This window comes from Cryptomeria japonica, chromosome 2 (assembly GCF_030272615.1).
Source record: "Cryptomeria japonica chromosome 2, Sugi_1.0, whole genome shotgun sequence".
NCBI classification, from domain to species: domain Eukaryota; kingdom Viridiplantae; phylum Streptophyta; class Pinopsida; order Cupressales; family Cupressaceae; genus Cryptomeria; species Cryptomeria japonica.
This window is the reverse complement of record NC_081406.1, coordinates 245,449,815-245,474,603: the sequence shown is the minus strand read 5'-3', so window position 1 is coordinate 245,474,603 and position 24,789 is coordinate 245,449,815. Positions and strand designations below refer to the sequence as shown.

General features: G+C 37.6%; 1 protein-coding gene across 2 annotated transcripts in view; it reads left to right on the top strand.

Moving 5' to 3' along the window:
• Positions 1-24,789, top strand: part of LOC131030753 (O-methyltransferase 1, chloroplastic) — a 74,335-nt gene that overhangs the window by 5,839 nt on the left and 43,707 nt on the right. The window lies entirely within an intron of this gene.

Sequence of the window (24,789 nt, the reverse complement as noted above, 5' to 3'; positions counted from 1 at the left end):
GATTTGCACTCCTAGATCAGATTCGCTTCAACAAGAAACCAATTCGCTGAAGTTCGCTCACACTTGATGAATATCCTTTTGCTGATGATGATGATTGCAACTGGAAGCAGATCACATAAGGTAGAGAGATATATATTTGCTTGTGATTGATGATTTGTGATCCTCAAGTCATCTTACTTATATATGAATTCATGTCAACAATAAACCTTGGTCGGCCTTGCATATTCTGGTGCCAAGATATAATTTTGAATTTACAAGTTACATATGGGTTAGAACCCATATACAATTTACAAGTTAAATCAATTGCCCAAATAGGGCCTGCCCTTTTTATTACAAGTTACAAGTATTGTAATCACTTAAGTTATTACAATATATATATTTGCCATCAAATAATTCAAACTAGCTATTTAATTTCAGCATTGTGTATATTGCACAATTACATTTGCATGTCCTCTATTGCTTGGATGACATAGTTGGTTGTTGATGTTTTTGATAGTAAGGTTGTCTGTTAGAACAAGTTCGGAGAATGCTTGGTGGCTTTCGGATATGTGGATTCAAGTGCTATAGTTTGGATGACATGTTCATGTGGTTTGTGCAGTGTTCAAATTTAGTTTTCAAATGATGATTTGATTGGCAAGTGGAGTTATGATGCTCTGAGTTTTGTGTTGTTAGCTGGTTTGGTTTCCTGTTGATTGTGGTGTTGTTTCGTAATTAGATCATATTCTTTTGGTCCAGGTTTGCTTTGAAGGATGATTCTGGTTAGTGTTTTGGGTCTCACCTTGGCATGTGTAGATCCGCATTGTGAACTTTGCATTGGAGATTTGTTTTTGGGTCGACTAGTTAATGTGTTTTAATGTTTATTTACACATTTCATTTGATGTCGACTTCGGAAGATGTATTAGCGTGTGTGGGTTCATTGCAATTGTTTGGAAGGAATGTGTTATGATGTTTCGGGGTCCTCTTTATCACTTGAAGTGGACCGCAATTGTTGTTATTGGTCATGGTGGCCAAATTTGTGTAATATTGTTCATTCTGTTTGTGGCCGACCTAGTTTAGGGTTTTAATGATTAATCTTGTATATGAAGGAGTGTAAATGTATGAGTGATGGCATGGAAGGAGTGTGAATTGACAAGCAACAAATATTGGTGGTTTGTGAGTAGATTTAATATTGAGGTTGTGCGGAAGTCAGTTGTGAAGAGCTTTTGTAATGTCTCCTATCAGGAGGCTGCTTGTTTCCCAAAGGTTGACATACATGACTATGCATTACTATGTTTTAATTCATATTACTAAATTAATGAATGAATTATTATTCATAATGCATTCAGTATTTGTTATATTTACACCCATCTTAACTTCTTCCCTAACCCTAATGAGGGATGTGGATTTACTGTCGTAGGGTGCTAACACCACCTACAAGGAGGCTCCCTTAAGGCCTAGGACTACGTCCCTACCCGTTTTGGGCTAACCATCACTTGTGATTGCATTTACTCGCCTTTCCCTACACACACCAACCTATCCTCTCATAGCCATTAGATGATGAACTAAGAATAGGCCATTAATATAGTAATCTTTCATGTATTATGAATGGATATATGTTTTAAAGAAATTAGGTATAGTTGTCACATAAATCTGTATTTCTTATTATTATAAATCTTATTGATATTATATCAGTCTATATATACAGATATAGATCTGTAGGAATAATTGGAATAGCTTATTAGTACATGCCATGTACTGGCCTTCTATTCTTGACAGTATTCGATTGTGCATTATCATAAATAAAAATAATTCCATCGGTAGGATACAAAATATCAATCTGCTGCTACCAATATTGTTGATATAATCTAATGACTGCCAATAAATCAGTCTACTGTAATAGCTGTTCTTATTAGGATCGATCTATACTCCAGTTGATATCATTATCAAATTGCTGTCTTCTCCTTGATCGATGGTGATGTTACTGAATGCCTTTGATTCCTTTCCTTTATACCTCTCAATGTGAGGGAGGGGTCACACCTCTTCATCATGTATGCCCTTTGGCAAGAGACACACCCTTTCACCGTTAGCACCCTTTTGAAAAAGTGCAACTCTTCATTATTTCTGCCCTTTGAAAGGGACACAACCTTTCACAATCAGATCTGCACTTCTGATTCCCAAATTATCCCCTTTCAAATGAGGTTCTCTTCTCCCTTTTGTATCTCATGTTTGAGGGAGTCACAACTCTTTATTTTGTGTCTTTTGACCATTCATTAGCTTAATTAAATTTTAATTATGTTTAATTATATTCTTTTATATTTTAATTTAATTTTTAATATTTTAATTTTATTATTAAATTCAATTTCAAAGTGGGGACATTATAGCTTTGATGATAATATCTTCTATATGACAGAGTTTTGAGATAGAGTTTGAAGTCAGATATGTTTGCCATGATCTTGGTCGCTTGACATAGTGGTTCAAGGATAATTTCATGATCAGGAGATCTTGTTACTTTTAATTCATCTATTCCTTTTTCTCTGGAAGACAGTGAGTCTCTTGGTAGCTTTTTGTATTTTGCCCTAATATAGTGTGTTTCAGCTCTGTAAGTCATTTGTATCTTGCCCTAAGGTTGTGCGTCTTAGTTTTGCAAGTCCTCTTAGGAGAAGTGTGTTTCAAAGGCAACATTGTAATAAATTATATTCTTCTTGCGAGTCTGATTCTCATTGTGGTTTTTCCCTACTTGGGTTTTCATGTAAATCTGGCGTTCATGTGTTTGTTGTGCTTTATGCTTTCATGATTTATTACTGTTGTGATTATATGGTTGTGGTTTAAAGTTTGAAGATTAGAAATTAAGCACTTTTGAGGTTTGGACTAATTCACTCCCTCCTCTTAGTCGTGGTGTGTTCAACATTGGATTCACCAGTGTCACTCCTCTGCCATGCTATAGCTTTGTCGCCTAGCAGCCCTTGCACCACCAAACTGTCACTCAAGTGGCACTGTCCATCTTTGTCACCATCCAATCACCAAGGCATCATCTTTGCCACCATTGAATCACCAACACACAACTATTATGAATTTATGATGATTTCATTTGAAAATCATCATCATAATTCATAAATTACGTATTACAAAGTACAACACTTCACATCTTCCTCTTCTGCAATCTATTGAAAACTTGGGGAGAGGTTGAGATTCTAATCCTTGGAATTTGTTGTCGCTTGGCATAGAAGGCTATGCTTGTTGCTTTGGCTCAACCTCCATCTTGCTAGTAGATGACAATGGCCCCTCCTCAGCCTCATCAATCTCATCCAATCCTATATCTTCTGCTACATCAACATCCTCCAATGCTTGCTTCTTAAAATCAAGTTTCATCTTTAGTAAAAAATGTAGGCTGCTCATCCCGCCCTGTCCAATCACTAGAATGATCAATCTCATGAATCCAAATCAAAGATCCTCTAATTTGTCCTCTACCCTTCTTGCGTGAAGTTGAAGGTTGTATTGCACAAAGAAAAGGTCATTGAGGTGTTGTTGAGCTAATTTGTTCCTCTTCTTCATGTGGATGGCCTAAAAAAAGATCTTCAATCCTGCTCATAGATGGATGTACTACAAGGTTGGCACAAAAAGTGAATAGCTAGAGATTTGGGGCATTTGCACCCCTATCTATCCACCAAGAATCTACAAAATAAAATATTGAAGAGTTAGAAGGAAAAGTCAAACCATATTTGATCAAATTCAATAGTTGTAAATATGAGATTTGTAACTTGTAAGATGCATGTGATATAAAGACTCCGAATTTTATTACTTGGTGTCTGAGTGGTTCTTCCTAGGGTAGCTAGCTTTGAAGAAAAGAGCCTACCCCTTCTAGTCTTGTAACTGTGCAATTATTACAAGGGGAATAGCCTCAAATTTGATCCCATTTGGGAGATTGTTCATCAAAGGAGGAACAATCAACTCCACCAACCTATCCATGATGCAGAGTACTTCCTCAAACCTCTTTTTTTGTACTTGATAGCTTCTCAAATCCTAATAGAGAAGTATTGGCTGAGTGCCAACTATGCCTATAACACACTCAAGTAATCAAATTACAAGTGGTCTAGAGTGAATGGATCCCATTGCCAAACTGCCCTTAGGATAGGTGTTTGTTTATTGCCATGTGGCATTATCAATTTAGAAATCCAACCAACTCCTTTGATTGAAATATCTTCATAAACTATTGTCCATTAATTCATTTAATTTCATCTCAATTAATTGCGTTAGTTTACTGTCCCTGATAAGGACAGTTAACTCTTCAACTATCTCACTTGGAAGTGATCGTCTCAAAGTCATCCACAACCATAGTCTTCACTTTGGCCGGGGATAGTTAAATAAAAATTCATTTGCTAATCATGTGTATGACCTCCTACCCTAACCAAGATTGGCTGCGTTGATGTCATCGACAACCATAGGCTTCTTAAGTCTCCCTAATTGAAGATAGTTGAATAAAAGTCAACTGCTAATAATGCGTATCATCTACTACTCTACCCAAGACTGGTTGGCTCAAAATCATCAACTAAATGTGGGCATCATCGATCACCCAACCTGAGACTAGCTGGCTTAAAATCATCTACTAATTGTTTACTTCATTGATCTCCCTAATTGGATTGGTTCACTAAGTACTCAACAATGCATTTCTTAGTCAAAGTCAATGTTGCCAGTATGATACTCGATTATTTTTTATTAGAAGCAAATTTTCAGTTAAAACATGGTCAACATGTGTAATGAGCCCCAAGTTGGCCTAGAAATATGATAAGAATAAAGCTATCCTACAAAAATAGGATAAGAATAAAGTGTTGGGCTGTTTTAGGGAAGATAGATTTAGGAAAGTATAGGTTTATTATAGGAAGATAGAATAAAGAAAATAAAGCCATGGAAGGCTATATATAAATTTGCTATAGATTGTTTTTCTTTTTTGGTAGAATAAAGCAAGGAATGCTGTTTGAGAAGAATGCGTTAGTATGAAGCAAAGATAGGTTACTTATGGAGAGGGTTTCCTTGCTTATAAAAATGGTAAGATATATTGTGACGACATTGTTATTTGGAAGTAAATCATGTGATTTTACTTTTATTTTAAGATTGATTATTCTTAAAATTGGGAGTAGATCACCTGTGAGCTTGGCTTTTCTGTTTATAGCTTGTACTCAGAAAAGAGCTATACTACTCACATCTATTAAAAGGGTTTACTTCTTAAATTTGATTCATTTCCTGCTCCTCCTTGCCTCACTCATCTCATAAACAAACAAAATTGGATATGACTCGGCACTCACTGCCATGTTTGAAAGGAAAGACTCACTACTGGGTAAAAGTCAAGCTGACTCAAAAAATCCAGTACACAACCTGCTGCCATGTTGGATGTAATGTCCTGGGCCAAAAGAATAATGCAAATCTGATTCTCAAGCGTCCACAAACACTTATTATTTGAATAACAACACTATTGACTTAGCATTCACTCAGATCATAGATAACTCAGATTAAAATTACTGTTTATGCATCAGCAATATTTCAAACAGCAAATGATGGAAAAATCTCATTATCTTATTATAATGAACAACAAATAACAGGTGTAAAACCCTATCTTTTTAGTACAATAATGGTTGTGTTATATTTAAATGGTTTTGCAATATCATTAACTACAACAACAATTCATACCAACATCAATGGCAATTCAGATCAATTCAATGTGGCTGAAGCCTGTTTCCAAAGAAGCTCAAATGCATACTCTATGTGAGATAGTCTTCCGTAATCACTTGTATTTTCATCTTAGGATTCCCATGCTTGAATGCAAATGCTCAAAGTGGATTCTGAAAGGAATTGATTTAAGTGTAGATTCTCCTTTTGGATGAAGACATTTTCTCTTTTATGTCCTTTGCAAATAGAACAAGTTGGTCACCATGTACACCCGCAACACCAAATTTGAATAGTGATAATGGGCAAGAAAGATTCCTCTTTGAAAGTAATGGCGCCAAAAAAAGGCTACTAGGAACAATACGACATGTGTTTGGAGTTAGGAGGGGAGCAAAAACATAGGAAGAAATATTGGGGATTGGGGGTTGGGAGTTGACCACATGGCAAGACTCAAACTATAGGATGAGGCATTGAGAGTCGAGCAATGTGCATGGCAAGATGGAAAAGTCTGACAAATGCAATGGCAAGGTGGGCAATAGACAAAAGACGTGACAAAATGGAGAGGTATGAAACTCTGATAGGAAGAAGGGAAGAGTGGAGTTGGTGTTGGCAATTGACACTCATCCGGCAAGGGTTTATGGCATTATGGGTCGTCATTGATGGCAACTCATCATCTCAGGGTAAATGGTTTCATTGTTTGGTTTACTGACATGCATTACACTAACTGGTATTGGTATTCACATTGCTTAACATCGGCACCAACACTCACTTCATCTCGACTAAGTCTTCATCCCGGTAACTTGTCCTGATCCCAGTAATGTGTATACAGAACCCGGTAATGGATAGGACCCGACTAAGGAAATCTTTTGATCTTGATTATGCCTTCATAAATTTTGGTGGTAACGTGTGATGGCCGACATGGTCATTGGATTTATGTTGTTTTTCATTATGTTCCGGCAACCGACTTGTTTATATTTCTTATTGAAGCCAACGTGGTTAAGTTAGGAGGAAATTTAAGTAGATCACCTCAGCGACAGATCATATGTGTGATGGAATGCGAACTTTTGGTTGCAAATATCTCAGTGAGTTTTGGTATGCGTTTTGGTATGCGATTGGAAGCGACTGTGTGTAGTTTCACGTGCACAGCTTAACCGGTAGCAGAACATAGTATCAGAAAACTGGAATACAGAGGAGGATATTAGAGCACTCACCGGAACTTATCCAGCATGGTCAGATGCTATTCATGGTCATTGGATTTATGTTTGTTTTTCATTATGTTCCGGCAACCGACTTGTTTATATTTCTTGTTGAAACCAACATGGTTAAGTTAGGAGGATATTTAAGTAGATCACCTCAGCGATAGATCATATGTGTGATGGAATGCGAACTTTTGGTTGCGAATATCTCAGTATGCATTTTGGTATGCGATCAGAAGCGACTGTGTGCAGTTTCACGTGCATAGCTTAACCGGTAGCAGAACAGAGTATCAAAAAACCGAAATACAGAGGAGGATATCAGAGCCCTCACCGGAACTTATTCAGCATGGTCAAATGCTATTCATAAGTGCATTTTCATTTGTAAACACTTGTAAATGTTCTGTAAGTCAGTGAGACTTCCTATATTTTGTGTTTGAGCAGTGAGCTCTAGGTGGTTGGCCTTTCTGCATGTGCAGACCCTCTTATGTAATATTTGCATACCTTGATCAAGTATATAGATATTGTGGGTATCAGCCCCACCGTGGTTTTTCCCTTTGCAGGGTTTTCCACATATAAATCTTGGTGTTATTGTGTTGCCTTTGTGTTATTTGGTGTATGCATTCTAATTTTATTTACTGTTAACTGGTTAATAAGGAATAAGTTCAAAACTAACTTTACCTGTAGAACACTGATTCACCCCCCCGTCTCAGTGTTTTTGGATTCCAACAATTGGTATCAGAGCTTGGTTCCTCGGAAGAAGTTTAATCACTTGAGGAAGATCTGGAATCTGGAATCAATGGAAACCGGTCTGCAGCAGCAACTTAGACTTGCTCTTGAAGATCTTGATAATGAGCAAATGGAGAATAGTAAACTGAAAAGTGAACTGAAGCAAGCTAGAGAACACATCATTTCATTGCAAGGAAAGCTTTCAGCTCTCAAGGCTAAGAGGAAGAAACTTTGTGATCAATTGCAAAATCAGAACAGTGATGAGGAAGATGCTATGAAGGATCATTGTCAGAAGCTTACTCAGGAGAACACTATCTTGAAGAATGAGATGCAAGCCATAACCATGAGAATGTGCAGAGAGATTGAGGACAAAAAGAAAATGAAGAAAACCTAGCTCAAGCATTGAAGGATAGATCAGAGGAATGTAACAGACTGACTCATGAGAATGATATGCTGAAACTTGAGTTGACCCAGTCCCAAAACAATGAACAGGAATCTGAAAGACAGATTATTATCATGAGAGATGATTTGGTCACTGCTAATGAGTACAAGGACAAATTTTTAGCCAGCTCTGCCAAACTCGATGAAATGTTGAAAAATCAGAGACATGCTAATGAGAAAAGAGGTCTTGGTTATGAAGAAGGAGAAGCTCCGGTACTGCACAACAAGATACATCAACTGGACAGAAACAAAATCATATCAACCAGAACCAGAAATCACCGGTAAGACAGCCTAATGCTTACAAAGTCAATGGTACATGTTTTATTTGCAAAACACATGGTCATATGGCTAGTCAGTCCAAAAATAGGAATAATCAGAACAATGCATCATTCACTGGTCTTGGAAATGTAAGATGTCATGCATGTAATAGATTTGGACATATGGCTAACCAATGCAGATCAAAAGGAAATCAAGAAAATCAAGGAGTTAACAAGGCCATTCAAAAGAACAATATTGTCTGTTATGCATGCAACAAGATTGGGCATATTGCTAAATATTGCAAAACTAAGAATCCACCGACAAATAATGGAAACACTAATGAGAAGGGCAAGGTAAAAGTGGAAGACATCAGGAAGCAACATGAAATGAGATGGGTGAGAAGAGCTGATATGCAACCGGCAGAACAACTGGTTGAGTCATTAGGTCCTTCACCGGCAATAGATACAACCGGTAACTAAGGCATTCGGCCTTAGGGGTAGGCAAATCATTGAAGATCATGCAGATACCTCGGATTAGGTCTGTAGTCAGAAGATTTTGATTGCGGATGGATATTGAGGAGATTTCAGTGGTCTACCGGAATCCACTTGCAGATCATGTGAACTGCTCAAGCTTAATTGACATCATTTATGACAGTGGAAAATTAGGGTTAACAGTGATAAAAAGGGAAAGTTAAGTCATTTTCTTCACACAACGATCAAGTATTCAAGAAAGTGAATTTCCAGAGCATTTCAGAGTTCTAGAGTTATTTGAGTGAGCACTTTCTTTCGAGCAATTTGATCTCCCGCCAACATTTGCGAGGTATTTTTGTGTTTGCAGAAACCCTAGCTTTTGTGTTTGGTTGCAATGGCTTCATCTTCATCCAACATTGATACTCCCTTGGTGGTTGAGATCAAGAACCGCCCTCGTCCCATTTTCAAGAAGCATCCGTACAAATCCCTTTTGGATGAGCCGCTAGGTGCATTTTCACAAGTTTATCATGGAGTTCTTCATACGGAGGATATTAGGGCATACATCTGTTGTTTGTAACTAGGGGTATAGGGGTTCGGATTGCCTTAAGGCAACATCCGAACCCCCTTTTAGGACCGGGTCCTACCCTAAATAACGTGACCCCATCCTTATTTATCACGCCATGCTAAATTCACCCCAAAATAACATTGGTGCCAAAATTAATAAGGAGGCCGACTTACAAGGAGGCCGACCTACAAAAGAATAAAGATGCATATAAATAAATGACAATTTGCAAGTCATTTCAATCAAGTGAAAAATATATCAAAAGGCGATTTAGCTCTGCTGTGCGAACTTAAGGAAGAGGGCGAACTTATTCTGCTTGGTGCGAAATTGTCCAAAGGGACATAGTAGATTTTATGCAAGTCATTGAAGCATACAAGGACAGATCTGATATGTGAAGATCAGATTCGAGCTAAGTATTGTACTTATATTTTAGAGGAGAATATATAATCTGACCTGTGGGTCTTTCATGCTGGGTTTTTCCTCCTTGGAGGTTTTCCCAGGGTATGCTTGTTTGTCTTCTGCTCTATTTCTGATTTATGTTGGCTTACTAAATACTGCAAATCTGATTACAATCTAGGGCACAATTTAATCTATATTGGTTTCCTAAAATACTGCAAATCTGATTACAATCTAGAGCACAATTTAATCTATGTTGGTTCACTAAAATACTGCAAATCTGAATACAACCTAGGGCATGATCAATTAGATAAATCTGGTTAACATACCTAGGGTTTAAAATAACAACATCCACTGCAACATTGAAGAACTTGGTGGATATGAGTTGTCCCGCGTTTTCACCGATAACCTAATCTCTGACAACCAGCTAAAACCGGAATTTGCACATTTGCAGAGAAAGGGTTTCACACAGTTTATGGATTTCCCAACTTTTGATGAGGCGGAATGGGTACGCTATGTTTTGAGCTGCATTCATAGAGAATTCATCTAGTTGGACCGACTCATTGAAGAAGTTGTCAAGAATGTCACATGCCTTCACAAAATTGGTGGTGTTCTCAGTACTCGATGTAAGTTATCTCACATTGAAATGAATAAACTTACCGGCGCAACTTTTGATGGAAGGTCTATGAGGGTAGATGATTTCAGGGACATAGATGTTATATTTGCAGCAATGGTCATTGGTTATAAGGTATATCAATAAAACCGGTTAAACTCTGTAGCCGACAACAACATTTTGGTTGCTTATCAGATGGTAAAGGAGGACGCCTATTATAATCTATGCAGCATGATGCTAAAGGAACTCATGACTAACCTGCAAAAGATCAAGCAAGTTAAAAAGAATACTTTCTAGTATGGCTCCTTCATCATTTGCTTAGTATTTTACTTTTTGGGAACAATTCTTGGTTTTGGAAAGAGACTCAATGGGCTTTTGATCGCCCGGTAGCAACCCAAATTGCTCAAATTTTGGATAGACAAGGTGATAAGGATAAGAAAGCCAATCTATGGGCATTTTTCAAAACATTTCAAGAGGAAATGAAGAATAGGTCCCGGATTCCTAAATCTGTTGTTGAAAAATGTAAGGACACAATTTGCTTTATGGTAGATAAAGATGAATGTATGATGGAGGCTGTACAACCTAGGACTATATGGATAATGCCTATGGGTAATGAGGTTGAAGAAGCTACTCCAGATGCCTATGCACAACACCTTTTGTAGGCACCGGTAGATGAAAAGGAAGAGAAATTTGGAACTGCTAACGAGAAAGGTCTTAAAGATCATCAAGAACAGGTAGCTTCGACAATCCAAAAAAAGATGACTCGGCTAGCAACAAAGACATTGATCAGTGAAGGTGCTAACAGATCTAAGGTTGAGCAACATGTTAAAATTTTGGAGGAGCAGAGAAAGAAAGAATTGAAGCAGAAAAGAAAAGAGGAAAGGGATGCTCGAAAAGCAGCTCAAGCCGCACCCAATGTGGTCCTGGTTACATCAGAAACATCCAAACAACCAGAAGCTGAGCCTGCTAGTGAGACACCGATAGAGCCACCCAAGGAGAAATCCAAGGCGACCCGACAATATATGACTGTTTCTTTTGAAACAAAATCTGATACTGAGATCAAGGAGGTTCCTAAGAAGAAAGGTGGTTTTGCTAGAATGGTAAGGGAGGAGAAAGGGGAATAAAAGTCTGAACCTGTCAAGGAGACTCCTCGGAAGCCAAAAATCACCATTGTACATAAGAGGAAACCCAAATCCGATGAGCAAGCTAAACCTGAAACTAAACAGAGAACTGGTAAGAAAAAGATGAATGCTCAGGATTTGATTGAACAGATTGGAAATGATGGTAATCTAGATAACATTTCTTCATTCTTTGACAATTTTGGTGAGGAGGATAAGAAGCAAATAGAAGAGGCCATTCTTTAATATCTTGATTCATTTAGTAGGGCATTGATAGAATTAGAGAAAGTTTTGCCTGAGGAGTTATATGACAAATTAGAGGTTAGAAAGCTACACGCTCAGTCTTTGGACAAACAGATTAAGGAGACTGAATTGGTCAACTTTTGTCCTTCAATAACTCCACCGGAAATGGATGATTTAATCAATAAAACCGGATCACTAGAATTCAATCCCAAGTACAAAATTAACAATCTCATGTTGGACAAACTTGAAGAAATCAGAAAGGAGACAATTGATATATGGGTGAGAGTTCTTTTGGGTCTTGGGTATGAGTTAAGTTCCAGTTTTGTGCAATCTCAGAACATCTAGTTACCTTAGGATAAGGTATCGGCTGATAAACCAATTGTGAATACTGAGAAACCGGCAAGCACTCAACCGGATACCACTGTATCGGTTACTGAGTCCCATTTTGAAACAGAGGACATCCCGACAGATAATGTACAAATAATAGAGGATACAGAGGCATATGTAAATAAGGTTACAGGTGTAGAGGATACTCAAGTTTTGGGTGAGGCACCAAGTGGTGAAGCCACCGATGCGCAAGAGCTAAAGGATACAAAGGTTATCTCTCCGATTGATAAGGGTAAGGAGACTATGGTGGATCTCTCTTTTGGCTTGGTAATTGACACTTCTGCCATAGCTAAAGGAAATCTACCACAACTTTCCACCAGTTCTGACAAACCCTACCATAAGATGTCACCGACAGAGAAGATTTTGGCGGCAGCAGCTCTTCAGGCTTAGGCTACACAAGAACTTGCACAAGAAGAATCTAAGGACAGGAAACCGATTGAGCACAGTTTTGAAGTTTTGCATCAGTTGGTCCCGAAATTTCATGCACAGGATGGTGCAAGCTCTTCGAGTAGATTAGAGGAAATCATTGATTTTATCCCAAGCATTATGACTCTTTATTGAAAATCTCAACAACTCAGGCTAAAGAAGACTTTGTGGCAGCCCAGAAGCTAACATTTTTGTGCATGATTGAGACCGATAAGGTAAAACTTTAGACTTGTTTGCAGTCAATTGATGCAGCTTTGGTTGAAGGAGGTAATGTTTACAAGACTTGTCTAGATTTTGATAGATTAACCGACTCCATAGACAAGCAATTGTCAGACTGTAGGAAGAACCTAATTTAGATTTCTAACGCCTACAACCTGATAGTTAATTTGACAAATTCTTTGGATGGTCCAATTTTGATGGTGATGGATCAAATTTTGAAATTGGAGAGGGACAGGGACAAAAATAATAAGGAGAGCAAATGAGCTCAGGAATCTGATTGGTCCTCGACTTGATAATCTGCTATTTCTTAAAACAGAATGTATTTCTAACCTGCAGAAGGAGGATCCCACTGCTTCAAAAGAGATAGAGTATTATGCCAGCATTTTGAACAGTTTCATCTCTATTCTTGAATCTCTTAAGAATGGTTGGGATAATTACTTTTCATTTTTGAAGAAAATGTATGCAGATATTTTGAAGTGTGTATAGAGCCGACTCATGTTTATAACTATACAGATTTCTTTGTGGGCACCCCGCTTTGTCATTGATGTCAAAGGGGGAGGAATTAGTGAAAAAATGTATATATTTCTCAGGGGGAGCATCAAATGTATATAGAAAGCACATGTACAGATCAAGAGGTTATGGATTCAATGGCAATTTTCACAGATGATATCATTTTTCACATGATTGTTGCCATCAATGCCAAAGGGGGAGATTGATGGCAATTGACACGCATCCAACAAGGGTTTATGGCATTATGGGTTGTCGTTGATAAATGGTTTCATTGTTTGGTTTACCGGCATGCATTACACTAATTGGTATTGGTATTCACATTGCTTTACATTGGCATCGACACTCACTTCATCCCGGCTAAGTCTTCATCCTAGTAACTTGTCCTGATCCCGGTAACGTGTATATAGAACTCTGTAATGGATAGGACCCAACTAAGGAAATCTTTTGATCCCGATTATGTCTTCATGAATTTTGGTGGTAACGTGTGATGGTTGACATGGTCATTGGATTTATGTTTGTTTTTCATTATGTTCCGGCAATCGACTTGTTTATATTTCTTGTTGAAGCCGACATGGTTAAGTTAGGAGGATATTTAAGTAGACCACCTCAGCGACATATCATATGTGTGATGGAATGCGAACTTTTGGTTGCGAATATCTCAGTGAGTTTTGGTATGCATTTTGGTATGCAATTGGAAGCGATTGTGTGCAGTTTCACGTGCACAACTTAACCGGTAGCAGAACAAAGTATCGGAAAACCGGAATACAGAGGAGGATATTAGAGCACTCACCGAAACTTATCCAGCATGGTCAGATGCTATTCATAAGTTCATTTTCATTTGTAAACACTTGTAAATGTTTTGTAAGTTAGTGAGACTTCCTATATTTTGTGTTTGAGCAGTGAGCTCTAGGTGGTTGGCCTTTCTGCATGTGCAGACCCTCTTATGTAATATTTGTATACCTTGATCAAGTATATAGATATTGTGGGTATCAACCCCACCATGGTTTTTCCCTTTGCAGGGTTTTCCACGTATAAATCTTGGTGTTATGGTGTTGCCTTTCTTTGTGTTATTTGGTGTATGCATTCTAATTTTATTTACTGTTAACCGGTTAATAAGGAATAAGTTCAAAACTAACTTTACCGGTAGAACACTGATTCACCCCCCCTCTCAATGTTCTTGGATTCCAACAATTGGAAGAAAAGGCATACTCAAGAAGGGAAAACACATGGCAAACGGAAATAAGTAAGACACAAGTACAAACCTAATATCTATAGACTTAGATTGACTGGAAATGAGCTGACTCAACAACTCCGGTAAACAACATCTGCCAAGTCAAACAAACCAACAATGTAAGACTGAAATACACAAGCGAAAGACTCAATTTAAACCTACAAAGCATACAAATCAAACATCTGTTGATTATAAACCAACATCTTAGTTGCATCAACCTCCTCATGGCTAGCAAGGGGCTTCCTTGTAAGATTTCAAATATATTCCCATACTACCTGATTCACTTTACACAATTGCCCAACATCTGGATTTCACTTTCCAAGGGTTTTCTAGGAATACAAAGTCACTTACAATATATTTGCAATGTCTATTATCCATTTGCATAATGTCAAAGAAGATTTTCTCATGATAATTTGTAAATTCCTATCAGTCCATAGGAGGTTGATTCAATAACAAACAGATCCATAACAGATTACAAACGTAAGCAGATTTTATTGAAGGAATTTATCAACATGCTCTTCTCAGCCACCTATATGCCAGTTCAGTAAGGTGAAGATAACTTATCTATATTATTCAATGTGGCAGTCCTGATTCATTCTTGTGTAGAACCTGTTGATGTGTTTTTTAGGCACAACCAAACTCAGAATAAATTACCCAAAGGCATCCTATCCTCTCTTGATCAAAGTTCCCCAAATGCTGAAGATTCGTTTAAGGATCAATTGAGGTGACTCCAAGGTTCTTATATGTAGGGTCTCTACGTGTGGATAAGCACGAGTGGTTGTTGTATTTACTGTTTCATCAAGGGGCCTTTATGATTCGACAAGACTCAACAATGGATTAGCAGATGGTATAGAGTAAGGATTTTTTTTAATACTACTAAATGATTTTCAAATAAGGGCAAAAGGTGAGAGTTTAGAGGGGATCCTAAACTATTCTAGCATGAATGGATGAGGGGATAATACAAGTGAAACTCAACTAGTTATAGCATTGCCATACACAAACAACTTTGCCAAAACTAATGCAATCTTCTAGGGATATTTTAAGGTTTTCAAATCACTATCAACCATAGACACCATCAATTTAATGCATATTGAGGGTTAAACAATGATCGAACTTAAAAGACTTCAAAATGCTCCAGTTGACCACACAAGGCTCGCTTACGATCAACAAGAAAGCTAGTGATATGGATAACGAGCTTCACAATGCATCAAATGTAACATTCCACCATGAAATATAAAACTAAAATTATCATCAAAAGATTAGCTTGAGAAGATAGAAGAACCATGTAATGAGCTTCAAGAATTGAGTAAAACACCATAACTTCAATGTTTCATTAATCCAATGACCCAAATAACAACAATCCTTCAAGTCTAACTCTTGCTATTATTGCTCTCTCACTATTCCTATCAATTGCTAATTATTAATTGCTCTCTCTCTCTCTTTTATTAACCCTTTACAAATGAAATGAATGGAGCTTATATAGAGCTTCCAAATACAATGAAGGGCCAAGATCAAATGGAGATCAAGGGCCAAAATTTTGCCACCTAAACCTTAATTAGGGTTTGACATAAATGAAAACCTTAATTGGATAATCATTATAATGAATCAACCAATGAGAAAATAACACACGTTGACATGGAAATCGAGGAAGCATCCTCCAATAGGAATGCGACATGCCGAATGAAATCATAACAAACTTTCTTCTAGAATTTTATTTCCTTTCTCTTTCTCCTTCTTGGCATATTCGATGAATCTGGACGTCATGCTCTCAATTTCAGAAATAGGAATCTCAGGTAGATTCTTCATACGCTCCTCTAAGTGAATCACCTCATCAAAGGCTGTAAGAAGTGAGACCTCCCATCCATGCTCAAGTTCTTTTGTTTTTTTAATATGAAGTATAGTGGTATGCATAAGATCCAACTGGCTTTCTGTGATCAATCCATCTTCTCTTTGAAAGATAATCTTTATCCTTTTTTCTGATTCTTGAATGTCCACATCTACTTTAATTTCCATTCTCTTGTCAAGAATGATACACATTATCTCATTGATCTTATCATGAATAGGATGGACAATATCTTCCACTTGGTTACATCTATTACTCACATCTTCAAAAAGGAGTTTCTTTATTTGAAGCAAGGTTGACCATTGTAAAAGATTAGGAGTTGATAACTTCCAGATTATCCCCTCTTGTGCTAGCACTTGTCTAGGTGCCTTATTGTTTGCAAAACAGGAATGGTGACGTCCTTAGTATGGACAAAGGCATCAACTGTCATCATGTGATTATGAATTATCTCAAGAACTCGAATGGCTCTTCCAAGTATTTTCATCATATTCCTTACAAACTCATTGGCCGTTGTGAGAGATTTATTGATCCAAGCCTCTAGAAATTGTGCTGAATTTCTCATTTTCTCCATGTGATCAACTGATTTGATAGAAAGCAGAGGAGGTTGGTGTGGTTGCCGGACTTTGATGTCTCAAAGGCTGGTGAAACTGCTGGATATAGCTCCTCCAAGCACTTACCTCTTTCTCCAATCTTTTGTTCTTTTCAATTTCGGCTTTTAGCTTTTCATTTACTGCTTTTACAGATTCAGTGGCTTCCTCCATGGCTTGCTCGGAAGTGAGTGGACCCAAGTCGAATGTCTCCAAATCATATTCCTCTGCCAAGATTTCATCTTCATACTTATCTGTAGCGGGAGTGGCAATCTCTATCCTTCTATAACCTGTATCATCCTTTATTATCTTAGACATTTTTGGAGCTTTCCTTTTCTCAATGACCTCTTGAGATCCATTTAAAAGACTATCTAAATCAAATGCTTGTTGTTGTTGTTGTTCTTCTATCACTTCTTTGGTAAGCCTTTCTTTAAGCCATTCAGGAATGGAGGATCTTCCTTCTCTTACCTGTACTTCTTTAGGTGGAGGTTCAATTCTAGGAGGAGAAGTTGCTTCATTATTATCCTCTTGTTCTTCATCATTACAAATCTGAATATGAAAGGCTAGGTGTGATGAGTCTTGAGACATTCTTCCTTGTTCTTGCTTGTCATTCCTGTCATTCTGTATGGTTGATTCTATTGATTCATTCACTTCGTAGACTACATCTTCATTTCTTCTTTGATCTTCACCTTGATCCTCTTTCTCATGCCTAGAAGAAATGTTGGGAGTTTGATCAAGATTTGTCTTTTGCTTCTTCTTGGAAGTTTCCTTCTTTCCTTGATCATTCTTTCTCTTTGATCCTTTTGAGTGTGAAGTATTCTCACTCACACTTAACCTTTCCTCTTCTTCCACCCTCGTCTCTAAGTTGAAAGTCATGGTCACATCTTGCTCCTTCAGCTTTTGATGTTGAATATCTACCCATCTTCGTGTGCAAGATAAAACAGGAACCATCAATTCCCTCAAATCTGTGACTTCCTGTTCATCCCAATTGATCTTTATTCCTTTGTCGGATTTCTCATAGGTAGATTGGATGTATCGACTGCTATCTTGCGCTTGGTCGGCCACTCTATATATCTTGCATCTTCTAAGTAGGTCAAGAGGCATCCGAGAGTGCATCTTCTTCCTTATCTCAAAGTCATCTTGTGCGTTCATCCAAAAGTCTTCAACTTGAGACACATGGATGTACTTCCTCTCGACCATCTCTTTAACATTACCATGAGGATCAAAATTTTCTCTAGAAGCAAATGATGTGGATAAATAGAGAGATAGTTCTGGGTCAGCACTTTCAGCTGCTTGAAGTGAAGGACAAACTTCTATTGAATTTCCGAGTGAAATGGAATTAGTGATGACAGCTCCATGTTTGTACCTTAAGGATTTAGTACATGCTAACAATTGCCTTGTCACCTCAAGAAATACTATTCTATCCATGGGATATCGTGGCAACATCAGGGGAGGAGAAGGACAGCCTTGGATTCTTATATATGTGAACTTAGGAAATTGAATAAACCACGCCCCATATTGCTTGATTAGGTCTTGTGCATCTTGAGACAGCCTTTGATGAATTCCTCCTTGCAAGGTCCTGGTGATATGCATCGTGAAAGTATCATTGACCAATCTATAATGCTGCTTAGGTGGATGATGCAATATCTCGTAAGAATCACAAACCCTTATCTCTCCGGGCCCTCTTCCAACTCGGCCTCTATGTGGTAGCCCTGCATATTCATAATTCCTTGCTAAAGAATATAGGATATACGAGCTCATGTGAAATGACTTAGTTGGAATCAACCTTCTCAACTGTACATCTAGGCAATTACTAATGATCCTTGCCCAATTAATTATTCCTTTTCCTTGAATGAGGGGCTCCCACAACTCGACCAAGTAAAGTGATCAAATCCTTAAATTCTTCTTGAAAATCTATGCGATGTGGCCCATTAGGAATCTTGTTAAGGCGAGGTCTACTCTTTTGTAACCAGTCCCTATTGATGACTGATAGGCATGTGTTAGGATCATCTTCATAAATTGACTTGGCTCCTTCTAGACTCCTATAGATCATTTCTCTATGTTCTGGTATATGGAAGGCTTCACTTATGGCCCTCTCTGATAGGTAGGCAAGAACAGTTCCATCTTTCGCCACGATCATCCTTCACTGTGAATCAAAATGCTTGGCACACTCGATCATCAATTCATGATATCGAACTGCAGGAGGGAAACCGGCTGCCTTGATGATGCCACTCTCAATTATCCTCTTAGCTAAAGGTGATGGTTTGCCGATGTATGGTGCCTCACGAAACTTCTTCATGTCGAAATTGCCAAGGTTTGTGTCTCCAATGTTGCTCCATCAAGATGTGATTTTGGTCTCCAAATCATCACTCCTTTGCTCTTCTTTGATTAGAGCTTGCCTTGATGATGATCCACTTGCCTTAGGTGCTGCCATGATTTACCTATAAGAGGCGGTCAAGTTAGAATCTTGGTGAATTATTAATGCGTTAAAACCTATAAACTGAACCTTGCATCAAATATGAAATTAGTTACTGAAAATTTTCTAATTGACTTGACAAAAAATCATTAACAATGTAAACTAAACCTGCTCCTGTCCTTAAATCCATCTAAAAGATGAAGTTACCTCTGATTTAAGCACTTTATCTTAAATAAATCTGATTAATGGTGACTGCTGATGTTCAAGAATTCGCTGTCCTTTCAATCTCTTGCTGTTCAAATGATGAACTTCGCCTATCAATCTGCTAGACTTCAACTTTATTGATGTCTCCTTATTTGATTCGCTTGCTAGTGATTCAATTTTGCTATCTTAAATTCGAAATCTGCTGACTGCTAAAGGAGTTCGCTCAATCTGTTTATCAAGCTCGCTGATGATAGAAGATAAATGCTTTGATTTGATTTTAAAATGACCTTGTGAATGTCTTTATATATGCGATATGCCCTTTGAAAAAAAAAAATGGCCGACTTGGTGAAAATGAATATTAATTAACCTTTTATGATGGCTGACTCTTCATCTTGAGTTTTCTTCATTGAAAATCGAAATTTTGAATATATTTTAGCGCCAAACGTTTGTATCATGCGACTTTGCTTGGGAACTTGGTCAAGGTTCATGCATTTTGATTAAACATTGATTTCGCTCTATGCCCATGTTAAGGACACGCCCTATATGGTGTTTCGCTCTTTGTCCTCTCGAAGGACAAGACCTATATAAAACTCGCTGACTGTCCTTGATGGAGGTGGGACTCATGATGTATATTTTGCTCTATGACCACCTTAGGGACAAGACCTATAATAAATTTGATTTTGACCTTGCTAAGAACAAGACCAAGATTAAATTGCATCATTTGATTTGATGGATCAAGGTCCAAAACAAGTAGTTCGCTCTCTGACCAGCCTAAGGACAGGTCCTATAACCAAAATTTGCTCATCGTCCTCTCGAAGGACAGGACCTATAACTAATTCACTGGTCAGCCCCTTGAAAAATGTATGCTTTATCAAATCGCTTCATGTGTTTGATGATCAAACTCAATGCAAGGACTTCGCTCAATGTCCTCTTCAAGGGCAGGCCCTATAAACAAATTCGCCCTTCGTCCTTGCCAAGGACAGGACCTTTATCTTATTATTTCACTTAATGTCTTTTGGGTGGCCAAGGTCAAAACAAGTACTTCGCTCCATGACCTTTCTAAGGACAGCCCCCCCCTCCCCCCCCCTAAATGGAAAAATCGCCCTCTGTCCTTCCCAAGGACAAGACGTAAATGAAATTCGCTGATCGTTCTTTGAGAGGACAAGACAAATATGAAGTTTTCGCTCCTTGGCCTCCCTAAGGACAGGACCTTTATGAAATTATCACTGGCTGGCCGGCCTAAGGATAGGCTCAAAATGTAGACTCGGTCTATGTTCTTTTCCAAGTTCGCTCAATAGACAGCCTAAGGACAAGGTCAAGACTATAAACATTCTCACGCAATGTCCTTTGGAAGGACAGCCTTCAAAAGATGGTTCACTCTAAGACCGATTCAAGGACAAGGACAAGACATATCAAGTTCGCTCTAAAAGCAAGACTTGGCATGACAAATTCGCTCCACAACACCTTCTAGGTTTGATCGACCATCATAAATGAGAATAATTTCGCTTAATGTCCCTTCCAAGGACAGGACCTAAATACTATTTCGCTCTTGGACCTTTGGAGGGACAGGACCTAAAAGATAAACTTCTAAGCAATGATGACTCCTAACTTAGCCCGATCTGATCTATGCTAACTCCATAAACTCACTCATTTCATCCTGAAAGCAGAGAGAGGCAAGACTAGACAAAAAAGAAAAAACCAAAAAAGAGGGGGTCCCCATTTAGATGGGGCGATGTGTGATATGCTCACAACAGAACCCCTCCAACTTAGCACTATCAGATATATCAAGTCAGATGACAAGCAAGATAATGGGGTTGATTTCTCTCAATTTCTAACAACCATCTAGGTCAGTGCCACAAATTATTTATATGCCAATTCTGCAAGAATTTCAAGTGGTCTTTTCAAATAGATCTCATTTCTTTAGGCACTCAGATTGCCATTGGTAGATGAAGAGGAGAAGCTTTAGGTTGTTGTGCAAAGCTATAAGAGAAGAATCCAATATTGTAAATGGAATCTAAGTACTTCTCCTTTTAAAACTTACAAGAGTACTAGGCCTGAAAAAGAAAAAGAATCTCACAATGAAATAGAAATGTTCTACTACTCCACCTCAGCAATGATGCTATACTGAAGATACTGTGACTTTCTGCATTCCTGTCAACCTGGAAAATGATGGTGCCCAACAACAGAAGCTAGTTAATGTCCTCTCTAGACCATACATAGTTATCTCTGTTGAAAAAAATCAGGTATTAACTCACTTAAATCTGTTTTTCCTATCCTCTTTTCTACTTGTATTTAGTGTGCTGCTGACCAATTTTTGAGATTGAAACTCCTCCATACTCCCTTTTTTCACCCTACAAGACAAGGCCTTTTCCTTTACCAATGACAAACATGTGTTCCCCAATACCTGCTGTGTATAATGACACTTCTCTCTCCAACCCTTTGGCCAATGAAGTGTTAGGAGACCATGCGGTAAGCCTTAATCTCTGCGAAACATGATTATGCTCCTCTAAATCCAGTGGTAAATCACTCCAAAAGAAAGAGTATTCTCTCCATATTGTTCTGCCCAATTTTAATGATCCTTTGCAAGGGTTGGTGGCTGCCATGGACAGTAAGCGGGCTGAACACAGCACCCTGCAAAAATAAGTCTCCTCTTGATCTCTAATATTCTGGAGCAAAATGATGTTCAGCTAATTCTGTAGAAGTGTCTTATGTCACAGTACAAATGCCTTGACTGGCTGAGACAATTGCATCAATCTCCATGGCACAACCAAAGCCATGAGGAAATCCTCACTGAGGAAAGATAAAAGCATCAGTTGGCTGATGTAATGCAACACAATTGCCAGACAATTGCTGGGCTGTCCCTCAGATGATGATTACTGTTGGCTGGCACTCCTTGCATTCTTGCCAACCTTGTCAGCAAGGAGGAGCTGATACTGTAGGGCCATGGATGCAGTACAAACATGAGGTGAGGAACACAGTTGACTTTGGGTGTCATCATATCGAGAAATAGTGTGTTCACCATCATGCCACAGCTTAAAAGATATGCTGCTTTATCCTCGCTCAAAACAATGAAAAAAATTCTCTACAAGATTATTTTTCTCACTGCAACTTTTGCATAGTATCTCAATAATTAGTATTCATATTTTGCTGCTTTTACTGTTAATCTCTAATAGCTGTTATTTTAGTAACTGTTATATGCTGTACCCTTATTAGTTTTTTGTTTTCACCTCTCTTGTAATCATATCCTTTTTCCACTCTTTGTACTTCACGTAGTGTATTAGCCATGGCTGTCACACTGGAGGTTTTTGTACTATTTTATAAATATCAACATGTTTATCAAAAAAGGAAATCTGTTCCTTTCACATCTCAGAAATTTATAGCTTGAAATCTTAGAGACAGGTTTCGTATCTAACTTTTTTATCAATTTCAGTTTAGATTCATCTAGATTCATAACAATATGGTTTTCACACCTATATAAAATATTAAAAAGTCAAATGATCAGTCAAAATACCTCAGACAAAACTGAAACTTGAAAGTATTGTTAAATCAGCTAGCCATTGGGACAAAAAGAACTGATCCAATAGGGTCAATTCTGTCACATTTGGGCAAACTTCTGCCAGAAAAAAGACATCTGTTCAATGCAGTCAAGGCATTTATTGAAGATTAGAAATGCTACAAATTTAATGTTGCAGTAAAATTAACCATTAGGGCAGATAGTGTTACCAATTGACTGCTACTGCTGATGCCAGATAGTACAGATTTTGTTTCTGCCTCAAAATTTACACGGACTTTTTGTTTTTTGAGTCATCTGGGTGAAGGTAACATGACTTGTCCTTTTGGCCTATGAATATTCAAAATTTGCAGGTCAAACATTCTGCTGTCATGCTCCTTGGATGATATAAGCAAGTTATATTTTTAGAAATTCGGAAATTAATGGACTTTGGCTAGGGGAGAGAAAACTAGGCTCTGATCAATTTCGACATTGATTTTGGTTTGCTGATGTTTTCCTGGTTAAATATCAAATAAGCATAACAATGATGTCAGTAATGATTGTATGATGTCATAATTTTGTGTTCTGACTCCTAACCATGTGATCTCCTTCATTTCTAATTTGAAAATGCTTTCTTTGATTTGTGAACTGAGGCAGGCGTTCTTAACTGTGAAGCCACAGTAACTACTTCATTTTGAAGTGAAAGGTCACTTTTCTTCTTTGTGTCATGCCCTGAATTAGGAACAAATAGGCCGACCCAAGATAAATATAAAATAAGCAGCGATTAGAATATACAAGTCAGAGCATTGAAGAACATCATGCAACTTCAGAACAGCAATCAGGATAAGAACTGTTATTAATCAACAAGCAATAATTTTTCTGCTTATTGTGGGTAAATTATAGGGTAAATTATAAAAGGGGACATTACACTTTGCTACAAACCTTCTTATGTGACTTTTTATTTTTGCAAGGTGTTAGTCCATTCTTATAATTTGGGAACATATATAGTATCTATTGTCTGTCTTAATTGTAAAGGCTTGTGTAGTTCCCATCTTGTTCTTGTAGCTCATATATTTTCAAACTTGGAAACTATGATATAATTGATTTCCAGTCTGGGTCAGAAATTTGAAAATATACATTATAATTGTGTGCTGTGTTGCTTGCATTCCTTTGTTCTCTTGCATGGCAAATCACAAGTGATGTACTTTGAAAGACTCTAAATCAATACCCTTCCTTGATTCTCATAAAATAGCTATTACTGACATATCTGTAAGAAGTTATTTAGTAAAATTTATCTATTCTCCAAAAATGCCAAAATTGAAACTTTATATAGGGTGGAAATTTACCCAGCATTTCAACCCGTTATTTTATTATTCTGAATGTATATCACTGCTCAATTTTGAACATTTTCAATTGATAAGGAAAGGAAAACATTTTTTTTCTAAAATACAAGTGTCAGTTTTTGTGGATTTGTCTTAATGAGTTTGAAGTGCATGTTTCAACATGTCATGTTTTTTATTTTTATTTTGAATGTCTATCACTGACTGCTCAATTTTGAACTTTTTCACATGAGAATAAAAGAAAAACATGTTTTTTCTAAAATCTGTGTCTCATTTTTTTTTTGGATGTCTTAATGAGTTTGAACTACATGCTTCTACATGTCATGTATTTTTCCGAGTCCTGACAATTTCCTTACATATGGCAATTTCTGTAGTACTCTGTACCATTTTATTTTTTATCAGGTCAAAGAGGCCAGCCACTTTTATTTTGTGAGCGATAAAATTGTGATTTCCTATGTCAAATTTATTTTTTTATC